This window comes from Pithys albifrons, chromosome 11 (assembly GCF_047495875.1).
Source record: "Pithys albifrons albifrons isolate INPA30051 chromosome 11, PitAlb_v1, whole genome shotgun sequence".
NCBI lineage: Eukaryota > Metazoa > Chordata > Aves > Passeriformes > Thamnophilidae > Pithys > Pithys albifrons.
The window spans coordinates 11862694-11877475 of record NC_092468.1 but is presented as its reverse complement, the minus strand read 5'-3'; the positions used below and the strand labels follow the sequence as shown (position 1 = coordinate 11877475).

Here is a 14782-nt window from a genome sequence, read left to right as displayed (position 1 = left end):
GTCTGGCTTTGCCATATGCTCACAAATTTCAAAAAGACAGGAAAAGGCACAAGATTATTCACGTTGAACTCAAATAAATTGCTACTTTTTCCCCCCACAGTTGCTGGGAATGCACCAAGTTCTTCTTGTTACAGATTACTGTATTTTTTATGGTCCTCCACATGTAACTGGTTTCACGTACTTGAACACTTGATTGAAAAACAGAAGCTGCATTACACCCTCAAAGAACTGAAGGAGGCCATAATAGAGGAATTCTTTTTAAAAATCTTGGAGTCATTGGCAGTTTTGGCCATACACTATGCTCTTCAATTTTCACTTGTTACTTGAGATGACTAGTTCACCCAATGTTAACCACTGAGAAACTCACCCACACACTACATTGGTATCACAGGACACACAGAAAGGCAAGTCACAGATGGCTTCCTCAACTATTTTTGCAGTGCATCAACAGGCACTCATTTTCAGGATGGTGCAAGCTGATGTTAAATCTGTAAGGTACCCTACTAAGCAGTTATGTTAATGGTTTGGGGCAAATAAGGCACAGCTTTTCCCTGGAAATCAACTTATTGCCATTGAAAGACTTTATACAGCAATGATAATGCTGTACACAGTGTGTTTCTCTGTTTCGGGGTGAATAAATATGTACATACATAAATCAAGTTATGTATACAGTTTATCTGCAATGCAGGCAAGAACTGTATCTGCAGTACATAAGAAAACACTCAAACTAGCTTTGGGCTAGACAATTCTGTTATCCATATCAGTAAGGCTGCAGATTCCTGGTACATCCATCAGGGACTGCACAAGCCCATTCAGGATCCCAAGTGCACACTCAGTAGCTCAAAGCTTTGCTCAAGAGTGGCTGCTTTCAGAGGGGAGCTTTACCACAGCTGCCACCCCTAAGTTTTCACAAGTATCAGTTCTACCTCAGACTGCAATAAAGTCTAGTCCTACTAATTCCTTAAAGTCTGTATCTTACTTTTCCTCAGAGAAGCTGACCCTGGACACATTGTCACAGGTTCCCACATGATGCAAATGCCACAATTGATCACTTGAACTGAAACAAACAGGAAGTGGTTTAATAACTGTGCTTGAAAAATACTGGAAGGCTTCTACATTCCTATTCCTTATAAACACACGGTCTTGCAAAATGATGCACATTCCTGAAGAACTGTTCACAAACCTCCCATTGACATTGGTATTAGGGATAAAGCTACTGAGGAACCTCACCTCAAAGTGCACTGCCTCACATGACTGGGTGTACACCAGGGAGAAATTCTTGAATATTATGCATAATCAAAAGTCATGCTTTGAAATAAAGAAAACAAAAAAACAGGAGAATTGACTCATGTGTGACTATTTTTTCTTATACAACTTGATGCAATTTCTGTCTCCATTTATTCTTTCATTAAATAGATTTACTAGCAGACAGGATAATTAACATACAGAACCATTGTAAGACATATTGATCCCCTTGAATAAAATGTAACAGATGGAAAGTAAATTCTTTGCTATATTTTACAGGAGGGAGATCATCTGCAGGTTGGACAAGGTGTATAGTCAGCAATCTTTTCATTGGATCATAATTACAGGATCCTACACACTGCCTTGCTGTCTGAGCCAGCAGCACAACTCCACAGACCAGAGATAACCAACCAACTACTGACCCTGCTCCTGTTACCAGAACTGAGGCTTCAAGTCTTTCTAATGGCTTAACACAATCCTTAAAGTTGTTCAAGCCCTTCAGAGCATGCACTAATTTACATTCAACCTTCGCAGATATCAAACAGCAAGCTTTACACAGAAAAGGTTATGATTTTAAAGAATGCCATCAGAGCAATATACACCTTATATAACTCTTTAGAATAAATTTGTCATGTCAATATTAGTTTCTATCAGTGATAGAACTGTCACACACTCACTCTCAGTGTTCACCCCTTCTCTTAATTCCATGATTATTTTGACCTCCTAACTCTTTTCGATAATTCTCCTACCAAGATCAAACTTGAAACAGTCAAGCACATTTTGACACAGCCTTTGAGCAGAAAGATGGATTTTTTTGCAAAAGCAAACCCAAAACCGCTTTCAGGGAAGTGTTTTATAGAGGAGCTGAATTATCATCTTTTGTTGGGTTCAACCAGCTATTTCAGTACAATGTTGTTTCATAAGTGTCTTACAAAAACTTTCAGTAAATCATGCTAAATTGACATTAGAGTCAAGTTAATAGAAGCCTCTCATTCACAGAAATGAGAATTGTGCACGTGACAACTTCAAAAACGCTAAAATCTGGACAGTAACAGAAGTCCTGTCCATCAACACGCTAATTTAAAATATTAGAGAATACAACCAACCCCTTATAACTCAACATGTTCAGTTTCACCCAACCTGATGTCTTCTGTGGACTGCAGAATTCATTTCTCTATTTAAACACCGTATTTCACAAATACTCAATTTCCAGAGGCCCACAAAGATACCCAAGGACCAATTATGAGAAGTTCTACAATAAATGCAGGAGTTTCTGCTCAGGTTTACTGCTATATCCATTTCATTATCCTCAGTAATTAACATCACAAGCTGGAATTTTTAATAAAGGAAGCAAATGTGACTTATCTCACTTTTAATGACAAAACCAATAGCAACTTTAATGAATTATTCTGGCCTGAGACGATGGTCAGACTCCCCATGAATAAAAGGATGTAGTTTACAACAGAACACAATGCCCAGTGATGAAAAAAACTGTAGATGGAGAATAAGTTTTCAGAAATTAGGGCCAACCATATCTGTAGGTGATCTCAAGACAGACTCAATTTTAATCTGAATTAAAATTATTTTAGTAGCACTGAATACAAAATTATCCCCAAGATAAAACAGCTTTGTTCATGCCAGCATTAATGCAGTGTCTTTTCCTTCAAGGAAAGAGAAAACCTATACAGTTTTTAATAAATTATTATATTGTCTGCTTCAGTTCTTGTGGCTTTTCACAGCATACATTTGTTTTGATGTCATTTAGGCTTGTTGTTGTTTCCCCCTTAACCACTTTCTCCTCCTCAGTGTATAATTAAGCATTTTCCCCAGACTATGTTGTAAATTAGATTTTTAGTTGAGCCATTCTTAGCTACAAAACAGGAATGAATCTGGGGTTGTACAAACACAGCTAATTTACGTTTTATCATCCACAGAAGAAACACAGCCTGAAGGAGGGCACTGCACAGCTCATAATGCTCTTCTCAGAGCTCATCTAAAGGGCTCAGACAGCAACAGCCTCCACAAAAGAATTCGCAGGGATGCTGGGGCATGGGTGGAGAAAGTAAGGAAAACAAATAAGAAGAACTTAAGATAATAAACTAACAAATGGTGGGCATGACTAAGCATAGCCTTGTGAACCATTGGTTTTCAAGTAGAGCTATAATGAGTATATCCACAGTAAAAACCAGAGGGGAGAAAAAAAGCAAATTCTGAGAAACATAAGCAGTCAGTTAAGGAACAGTTTTCCATAGTATATTTGATGTTTGACATGCAAACAATCCCAAGAGAGCCTCTACAGAACAGTCCATTTCTCCTCCTGCATCTTTACTATTAGAAAAACATTTCTGTGGCCTGTTCTTCCCATACTGCCAAGAGTTATCTGTTCACAGGTCAAATTCTTCTTTCAGGGAAAGGGCAAGAAAAGCAGCCACTTCCTCTGTTATGCATTACTCAGCAGCTCCAGCTTGGGGTGGGTGTTAGCACAGTTTGGCAATGCAAAAAACGTTCTGACAAAATATTCATTGAGGCAAGCTGTGCAAATGCTGCTGCCAGCCGGACACAATGGCTCCATTGTTCTGCAGAGCCTTGAGTTGGGAGCAACCTCAGAGGGTCCAGCACAGAATAAAAGGTAACATTTCTGCAAATTCAGCTCTTTCTCTGCTTAAGAGTGGCTTTTCTTTTTAGGAAAGGATGTTGAGCTGTGCTTGGTGTCCAGGCTCTGTTATTGCAGACAATTGCTGCTTTGACAATTTACTGTATGCTAATTCAATCTAACTACCTAATTCAATTAGGTAAAGCAAGGAAACATGCCCTTGATCATGTTTAAAAGGAGTTGAATGGAGAATGAAGGTGAGAAACATGTGATGCTGGGTTATGGTATTAAGTACTTAGACATGCCTTGCAGAAGCCTCTATCCCCTTCTCCCCCACCCCTTAATCACAGTGCTTTTAAAAGTGGCCATGAGGCCAAGTCTGCTTTGGGCAGAAAAGACTATGCAGCATTCAGGGAGGTGGGACTGGTACAGACACCAACCCGAAGTGTAACACCAAGAGTGTGAGCAACATAAAAGGACAGGATTGGGGAGTATTTCACATCCATATTCTTCGTTCTAACAAAGATGAAAAAAGCGTCTTCCCACATGATAAAGAAACAGTACTTACAACTCTTGTCTTTCAAATCCTGATTGGCAGGAAAAGAACCTCCACATTATTTTTTAGTTGCCTCCCATCAACAAGTTATTGGCATGGTAAGCTACACTATCCTTATCTGAACATCTTTATTCCACCAAAAGGGAACACTGTAGACTTATGATCGCAAAAATAATAAGTTAGACTTAAAAAATCATCCAGAATAATGCAAGTTCGTCTGTTCAACCCAGCAGCACAGTATCTGTTATTATGCAGGACCTAAAAGTGATCCTGAATGAGCCATAAATCAAACTAAACCCCAGCAAGGGCAGGAGCAGCATTCATTGGAGAGAAGTGAGGAAGAGAGGGAATATCAGTGCACTGCAAACTACAACAGCAGGTGTGCAGTAAGCCAGTTGTTCACAAGACTATGGTCAGTCAACAAATCCCTGTCCAGTAATGCTGCAGCCCTCTGCCTCTTCCCTTTGCTTCCACACGGTTTCATTCCCCTTACCCATCTTTTCTCTTTTACATGTTTCTACAGAGTAAAGCACAGAGATCCTTAACAGTTCAAATGGAGAGATTCCCCCAAGACACTTCACACGGGGTAACTTCTTGCTAGCAATTTCATGGGTTTGAGTGGCTGGGTCTGGATTCCACAGGTTCATATTGCTCAGCAGAGTCCAGGCACAGGGCTGCTGGAACAGGCAACCTCGCCAGGAGGATCTGCAGAAGGTTTGATGCAGCCCTCAAAGGGAACTGTGTCACACAGTTGCTGCAGGGGCTTCATCAGCCTCCACTGGTACCAGTTTCTCAGAAGGACTTTTCTGTTGTGATTCCTTATAAGAACAGAACAGCCTCCAGTCAGCTGAGCACTAACAATGTTCACAATGTAAAACAAGCTGCAAAAATCTCAGGACACAGCTCAAATCATTTACATGCACTGAAATATTCCATAGGTTTAGGTTTGGACTAGAGAATATTCTATTTCAAAGTGTCATGTCTATTTCATCTAGCACAAATGTGTTGTCTGCCTTAATAATCATCACTAAAGCAGGTGTAAAGCTACTGTATCTTACTGTTATTTTTATGTCTGAGAACAGTATTTTTAAGTTTGAAAATTAAGTTTAGATAACATTGGTGAAACACTTAAGCATATTTCTTTTCATGCTTTTAAATGGGTTCAGAGAGGAAACAGAACCAGGTACTGTCTGACTTCAGTATTTACCTAGTATAAATCAACACACTTTTTTTTTAAACTCCTAAGTCTTCTTGTGATCATTTACTTACAATAAAAGGTTCCATTCAGTGGTGGGGAAATAACTACAAAGGCAGAAGCACCAAATAATGAGCATGAGCAGGCCCTCCAATCACGTGTGAAACAAGTGAATTCTGTCTCCAAATTCTCCTCTTGTGAGTGGGATTAACAGCTTCCACCTCAAGCCTTATACCCACCATACATCCTATTTTACAACTAAATGCTCCCTGCTTTGGAATCAGCCCCATGTTCCAACAACTCCACAGTATAATTCAGTGGATAAAAAAAAGAAGCATTGACTATGATTGACAATTTAATGTGGGATTACGACTTGCAGTGCTTATTCTGCTGTTATTCACAGGCTCAGATTTGGCTGCAAAGAAATTTTCCCAGAAGGTTTAAAACATAAGTCTCTTCAAGAGCCCTTTGAGCCACAGCAAATTAAACATTGAGTATTTCAGTGAATCCAACTTTTGAGCAACAAATTATTTTTGCTAAACTATCCTGAACCACTCTTATTCTAGAAACTGCCTATGGTCCTAAAAAAAAAGCTACAAACCCATTAACCTGAAGGGGTTTTTCAGCAATTATGGCTTCTAAAATACATTTACAGCCCTTCAAAGCAGTCACATGAATGGTTTTTCAGAAAACAACACTTTGATACATCTACAACTACCCCTCCATTTCTCTGAAGTTATTCAGCTGATTAACACAGGGAGGTTATGCCAAGTGCAATAGCTCTTCAGCTAATGCCCTTAGCTTGAAGCTTACACTAATTTGGTCAAGACTAATGTGGAAACCTTGTGCCCAAAAGGTTTCTTTCTCCCAACTGAATCAGATGTCTCAATAAAATGCATCATTTCAACCTATAAATTTTATCTTTTATACCTGAATAAGTGCAGGATGCCAGAATTCCAAATACTGCTATGCAAGGGTTATCCAATCTATACTTTTAAATATGAAAATCAATGTACTAAGGATGCCAGATCTGCAAGTCAGAAGCATAATGATTTTAAATAGAAACTGAAAAATAATAGTTTATAAAATTGTGCTACCAGCCTTCTTTTGATACGTTTCTAGCAAAGCAGCAACTTCAAAATATTCAGCCTTAACAAATTGTGAGGTACAGTTTGAAATTAATCCTATGCTCCCACTTAAATGATGTCAACAAATATATTTTCACCATGTTAAATGATAATTTCAAAGCAATATAAGCTTAGAAATATGCTCATATCAGGTATTTAATGCAGGGGGTTTTCTCCTCTCAATCTCTTCTTTTGTTGCTCCCAAAATCTTTCCCTCTGACAGCAATGCAAGATGTAGCAGGCACACTGCTCCAAGACTGTCAGGAGAAAGCTTTGGGGAGGGCACCTGGATCATAACATGCTCTGGTTAAAGACAGAGGAAAGTTAATAGCTGGAAATCTCAAAATGGACCTGAATAGCCCACAGGACAAAAAAGCCCAATTCTTGGGATCTGCTTGTCAGCCTAACTCCCATTACCCTTATCAGACACTCAGCACTACAGAGACCTTAAAGATAACAATTCCCCATCAAGCAATATTAAACTGGCTGCTTATTTTGTGGCATCTGCAGTGTTACAATACATATTGGTTATACAGTTCCCATGTGAACCAAGCCACCCTCAAGGCTAAAGCAACAGTTCTACCTACAGGTTACCAAGTGGCCTGAAATTACCCCTCCAGCCTCCTGTGCTGCCTGCCCCCTGTGCTCCAGCAGAGTGAAGAGCTGCACTTCCTCAGCCCCATGTCTCAGGACACACAGCATGCACCTCACATGAGGATGTTAGTACAGTGCATGGTGCAACAACCCCAGCATCTTCCCACACCTTCATTGCCAGGAGACCTCTTGGTACAAAGGTAAGAAGATTCAAATGAGCCAATACTGATGGAGCAATCCGGGAACACAGAAAAAAAAAGTGTAATCCCTTACATCTCGTATTACTTTCTAAAAAGCACTGTCCAGCCTTTGGGGTGAGAATGAAGAGGGAGAATCAACTCAATAAACATTGCCTTTTCGTGATTACACAAAGGACATTAGAACTTGAGACACCTAATAGGGGGAACACAACTGTTTTGCACTTTATTAATTTCCATACTGGGATCAATTGACCAGATGAAGCATAAGGAAACAAGTACCACCAATGCTGAAGTAGGGCTGCAAGCTGGAACCCAAAGGCTCCAGAAACAGCCTGTTCTGATGGGCCTCCAGCAAGCTACTGGCACAGCCTAACAGGACAGCCCGTGGGATGAACCAGAACAAGACTTTGCATTTATGTCACTTTCTATTTTGCTTTCCCAACATGCTGCCATTTCACAGGAGCTTGTGGACTTCTTAGCCTTGGGCAGGGGGTGTGAACTCCAGTACATATTGTGAAGTACTGCTATTGTAAAAGAACTGTGAAGCTTTGAAGAGACACAGCAGGCAAAGCTGTTACGATACATGCTTAATTCACAGCAATGATTGCACTCCAACGCCACAAACTAAGGGAAGCCAGCAGGAGAGGAAACCCCTCCACAGAGACATTTCCAGAAATGTTTTGAAAAGTTTGGTTTATATATTGCTTTGGACAATGCAGAGATGCTTAATTTTAATTACCATCAGGGTGCTGAGCGCACAGATGGATGCCTGTTAATTAGAGTTAGCATAGTTCTGCATAAATTCAAAGAAAAAACCCAAATAAATAAATATCAGCCTCACAAGTACATTCAAAGCAAAAAATGGTAATGAGTTTTGGAAGTGAGGAAGGAAATTGTTGTCAGTGGAAAATAGCCAGCAAAAATAACAGATCCCTGCCAGCAGATGACCATCAGTAACAACGCTGTCTTATCAGGAAGCAACTTGTTAGCCAAGGCTGTGGATTAGAGGGGCAGCCAGAAGCCAGGTAGATAGAACTGTAGGTATAGACCAGTTCAGTCAGGTGGTGTCCACAATCCAGTGGCAGTAGAAGCAGTAATGCAAGTTACCTCCCCTGAAGCAGGAGCAGGAAATAAGAATAATTTTTTAAAAATCTAGTGAACATGCACAAAACCAGAATATGTCACTAAACATTACCAAGAAGGATCACTGCTGGGTATTCAATAAAAAGGCATGAAATGGGAAAGCAAGGACAATGAAACATGGACAGCTAGCTAAGTCTCTACTATATTTCAACAACTGAGATATCTATATCCTTTAATAGTTAATTTAGGACTACAGAGAAGTGACAGGTTCATAGCCCTGAATACTTAAGTGTCTCAAAAATATCAGAAAAGGAATATTGAAGTGGGAACAACTTTTGCAGACACTGTCACATGATGTCTTTTTGACACCGAAAACAAGGACATCAACTGTAAGGATGAATTTCTGGCTGGAGTCTGTACCTGCAGTCATAGGCATCTCACTACAAAGATGTCAGCAAATAGCCTGAGCCTGTAGTTACTTTCAATAAACACAAGCTTAAGATGAACCAAAATTATCACAAATCACACCTCATACTTAGCAACACACTCAAGATGTCATTCCACAAACTGCTCTGGGATATAATGTGCCAGCAGAGTCCCACAGCAGCCCCTCAATTTTGTGCCTTTGGGTAGGTTTAACTAGAAAGGAGCAGTGCTGTTCACAGCACACCCCAAAGCAAGACTCCTTCAACACTGTCTGACTCCAAGAACAGGAGTGACAACTGCAACTGAGCTGTGTTATGGAATCCACATCTGAACAGAAATAGGCCAAGGAAGAAAAGCTTAACATACAGAAATGGATTCCTGAATGAAACAAGCTTCCATAAAAAACCAACAGCAACAGATGGTCTTGATAAGGAGTGTTAATCACTTCCTTAAAATACAAAGCTTGGATGACTGGCAATAACCTGTATGGGAAAGACAACTGATTTTACAGGTGAGCATTCCTAGTTACAGGCAGCACAAGAACAAGTAGAGTCGGAAATAATATGGGATATAAAATTATAAATAATATTCATGAATTAGTGTACGGATTCTATCAAACTATTTCACAATAAGGAAATTCCTCATCCCCTACTAAGACATCTGCATGGTTTTCTTCTCTACAAGAAACCAGTTGTGGTAGCACTGAGATAAAACATCATACCAGGGTCTCCAGAAGCATAAAAAAACACCTAAAAATATCAACTGTAGATCTTGCAATCTTACCATAACAGAACTATGCAAAACTAAGCCTAAGTATGGCTAATTTAAGTACCGAAACTCTTGAGCTATTGAAATAAGGCTGAGTAATCACATTTACAAAGGACTCTAGAAAAATAAAAAGCAATTATACCCAAAGCAGTAATTTATTTTCCAGTAGCCTAAACATTCTAGAGAAACTTTCAAGACCAGCATTGTTCCTACTGGTACTACCCACAATCATCTTCAGCTTGTGTTAAAACTTGTCTTCTGGTGGAAGCAAGAAAGATATCAGTAATAGAAAGCATGAGGCACTGCAGATGAGAAAACTCATTTTAAAGAGAGCCTCTAGGAAAAGATGGCTAGGTTTATGTTGAGAAACATAGTCAGACCTCCCCAGTTCTGGAAACAGTATAAACCCATCACTGCAGCCTTGGATTTAGGCTAACCAGCCCTGCCAAGAAGGAGGGTGTGTTTGCAGAGGCAGAGCACAGTGTTAATGCACTTAGGCTGTTTCTGGGACCTACCTTGTTAAGCACTGCACTGGCGAGGCACACGCTAAATGATTCTGGACAGCAGCCACTGCTCCTCTTACATGTGCCTTTGAACAGAGCTGAGCTTTTGCATTTGATTGTAACATTTTGGTTTTGAAATTGGAACAAATAAAAGCAGCCCAGTAACTCACAAAAGATCAAAAGCCAGGAAAACTGAAAGCCTACTAATTTCTGCAGTATTAGAGCACAACTTAAGATCTTTCCAAAACATGGCATTTGTAGATCGTTTTCTCTCATCAGTTTTCAATAATGTATGTATTGCCTTTACATAGTAGAGGTGACTACCAATGCACATTATTTGCCAAATATTATTCTGTCTTTTAAATGTGGTTATTACAGAAGTGTTCTACAACTGCTTCATCCTACAACACTGCAGAGCTGTATGTATCATTGGTTTCAGCTGCATCTGTGTTGAGCTATTCCGGTTGTGCCCACAAATCTCTTGACTAAATGCTCCAGATAAAGGATTGGTACCTTCATGGTTCTCACCTTTGACTCCACTGAAGCCCTATTGCAGATGACTCCCAAATTTCAACCCTTAACACAGAGAAGCCTTTCATTAGGCTGCCTTGTCAGTCTCCCCATGACCCGTTAGCCACTAACAAGCTGCAGAGCCCTGACAAACTCAGAGCAATGTTACAGCTGCGGGGACAAGAACACCTCCAGCAAGTGCAATCAAAAAGATGTGGCTGCTTCACTCCTGGCAAGATGATTATGTGTTTTTACTGAGTGCCTAACACAGTCCTTGAAGCAGGAACCAATGACCACTTCAATCTGCATGCTCTGATTAGGAGGCTACAAAGCCAAGGTCTTTCTTGCCCACCCTTTTCTGAGTCTCTAAGATCTAGATTTGACATACAAAAGGTCAGGACCTTACCCTACCTCAAAGTCTCCTTACACTGATGGCTAGGAATATCTACAGCCAAAAGAGAAATCAAAATAATCTCCTTACTACCTCCGTGGGCACTCCAACAGCTTGGCTATCTTACCAACTACAGATTGTAAACAGTGCTCAGCAGACCTGGGAAAGAAATTGCACCTGCCCAAGGTTCACACCTGACATGACTCCCAGGAGAGGCAGGGGGCCAAGGCACAGCTCAGCCCTACCATTTCCAGGGATTAGTGGGGACACCTCCCCGTTCAACCCACGGGAGCACCACCTGTCTTGGCCTTCATGCCAACCATGGAATGGTTAGAAGCTTTCACATGTAACCTGGATGCTGCACAGCCCCATTTCAGGATGAACTATTCTTAAGTTCTACCCCAGCTACATCACATGCCTGATGCCAGGGCCCTGAACACAGTACTGCAGCAGCCCACACTGGAAAGTGGGCAGCACCCTAACATCTCAGTTCACAGTACAGACTTCCAAGCTTGCTGGACAGGTTACCACCCCTGCCTCCGTCTCTCCAGCACTCAGTGCCATCCTCCCTACACCCACACCTCTGAGGTGTACGTCCCTGCCTGCTGGCATCATATGGATGCTCACAAGGTCAGTGACAATCTAGGTTCAAAGCAGGTTATTATTAACCCAGGACCTCACTCACTGATTAGTTAATTGCACATTACAACAGTTGTATCAACGTGGCCTGTGCGGAGGGAGCCACAGCCAGGCAAAAGCAGAGTAAGAGCAGCTGAACTTGCAGGAAATACCAGGTTACTACAGGGGCCATGATCTGTGGTTTCAGAGGTGATGAAGTGCCATGTCATGTAGTTGCATCCCCAGTACATTTCTGCATTCTGCAGGATGACGTGAGTGTAAAATACAGCATGATTTCAGAAATGTCATTATTAGACTACACATCAATCAGGCTGCTGAAAACCTCACGTCCCTGAAAAATGCTCATACAGCCTATTTTTTTCCAAATGCAGCACTGCTGAGTTCATTGGAAGAATGCCAACCTGACCCAGGAGTTACACAAACCCCTTCACCTTAATTATGTCACTGTTTTTCAGGTGACAAAGGAGACAGCTTCACAGAGCAAGATCCTGACACCACACAGTCTTCAGGTCCCTGCCTGCTGCTGAGGCAAAATTTCACACACCATTTTTCTGCTACCAGAAGTAGTGCTGGAAGAAGTCAACAGCATCTAAACACCTTGGCTTTAAGTAAACAAATCCAAGATCTGTGCTAGCAGTAAGCTGAATTGCAGGTTTATCTCAACATCTGCTGACACCTCTAGCTTTCTAATGTCAGTCTCTTTACTGCTTAAATGTTTAAACAGTTTTCCTCTTTACTGTCCACTCTACAACTTCATTTTCTTCATGCAACTCAATCTAACTTTCTTGCTGATTCAGTGCTGCAGGGTACAGTGTCCATGCAGCTCACAGACTGGATGGACATAAATACTGATGATCCCAGCAGGGGTCCTGGCATCACTTCTAATTTAGCCATTTGATACATTTAAACAAACCAAGCTAAAAGTAGTAGCTCAAAGAATTTGAACTGCGCAAGACCATCACTGAAGACCAGTTTAAATTCTGGCCATTCTTCCCTATAGATCAGGCAGGAGACATCTCCATGATAGACAGAGACACTAATCAGGTTACCCAGAAGTTCCACACTTACAGTATCTTCCTTTACTCCTTGAACACAGTAACATCACACCAAGGAAGACAGTGGCTTGAAGAGCCTACTTGTCTTAGATCCTAAATGAGCCACAACAAAGGCTGATGGCAAAGAGCCAACTTGCTCACATCCCAGCTTTATTCTCCTCCACACTTGCAGCCCAGCTCCATGGCTACACCAAGCACTTGTCCGTACACATATTTTGACAAAGAAAAAAAAAGTCCAGCCACTTAGTGTTGGGGATTACATTAACTGAGGCTAAGTTCAGAGCAACTTCTTAAATAGCTCTTGTCTGATCTATGAGGCAATCTCTCCACACAGTATATGAGCCAGGAGCATGGGTTGCCTTCCTGCACTGTAGCTGTCCCTTGTCAGGGACAAGAGAACCCAGAGGGCAGCACATCTGGCAGAGTTTTCACAAGAAAAGAAAAGCTGCTTCAGTGAAAGAAAAGCTCTAAATTGGTAGCAAACAATAAACAATATTGTCCAGAGAATGGATAGCACCCAACCCTTGTATGGATCAACTGAAATCAGGTGTTGCAAGTTAGTACTCAGAATTTCAGCCAAAATTTCTAATCTAGTGCTAATGATTTGAAAAAGCACAGATGTCCATTGCTGTGTACCAGCCTGCAAACTGTTTGCACAAGCAAAGTTTAATCTCAAAAAATAAATATGGGCAAAGGGAAATATTCCTGTTTACCAATTAAAAGATCATTTGCATAATCACCATCTGGAGTCACTTTTCCCTCCCCACAATTAAAATGAATGAAGAGACCCTTTCCCTCTGTGAACAGTAGATGTGCCCTTAATGGCTTTAGCCTTTATCTTGTTTTGAGTCAGATACTGAATGATCTTTACTTACTGCTCTAAATCAACTCTGAATATACCCTTTGATAGGACTGTTCTTTCTCAATTACATCCATTACTGTTAGTCATCTGCTTCTTTCATTTACTCTGGATCTTGTCATGTGCTCTTAACATAAATGGAGTTTTGCCATTGATTTCAGTAACAATAAAGTGGGAAACAGCATTAGTCACAACACAGCAGGATCTGACAGCACTAAGTCATAAGGCCCAACGCAAATTTTCCTTGCATCCAATTTACTTCTCACTACAGTGACGGAACCCAAAACCTGAGCCTTTCCTCCTCCTCCTCTCCTTCCAAGCATCTCTGTGCAATGAGCAACTAACTCTGCATAAGGTCCCTCACCTATGAGAAAGGTCATATTTGCGGACATCAGGCCTCTCTTTTGGAATTAGCCAAAAGAAATTCTGCTATGCACACAGATTAAACAGTATTTAATAAGCTACCACTACATAATGCATAAATTTCATACATTGCACAGTGCTTTTGTGGGATTAACTGTTGTAAAAGGCATTTCCAAAAGTCAAGCCAGCCATGTAGTTATTACTCAATAACTTTTAGACCAGAACTCAGCAGCATAAGTCCTGTCCAAACAGGTATATATGGGGTTTTTTCCAATAAAAATGGAGATGACTACAAGATTTCAACCACTAAAAATACTTGGGACTTCTGGAAACATGAGTTCAACAAAAATTCTTTTCTTCCTCCAGATTTAAGAGTATTTCATCATAATTCACTTAATTATATACCTGCTCTGAGCAGATATTAAGAATTTCATGGGCCTTGTAGAAAGAAGTGAGATTGTGACAGCAGTTGACAGGGTGCCTAGTCCATTGTAATTCAAGTATCAGCGAAACTTTACTACCTGAAGATTAATTTTCATATTTGGTACATCAACAGATGTTTATCCAGATATTGGTGTTCAAAACAGTTTTCTAGTTAAGGAAATTATTGACAATTTCTTAAGTTCCACAAAAAGTGGTGTGGCCCACTGAGTTACCTTGACAGTTTTAGATACT

At 40.6% G+C, this 14782-nt stretch overlaps 1 long non-coding RNA gene across 1 annotated transcript; it reads left to right on the top strand.

Moving 5' to 3' along the window:
• Nucleotides 1-3811: 3811 nt before the first annotated feature.
• Nucleotides 3812-13691, top strand: LOC139676893 (uncharacterized). Its single transcript, XR_011698742.1, has 3 exons — nucleotides 3812-3874; nucleotides 7306-7510; nucleotides 12286-13691. It is a non-coding gene; the product is annotated as an uncharacterized lncRNA (long non-coding RNA).
• Nucleotides 13692-14782: the final 1091 nt, after the last annotated feature.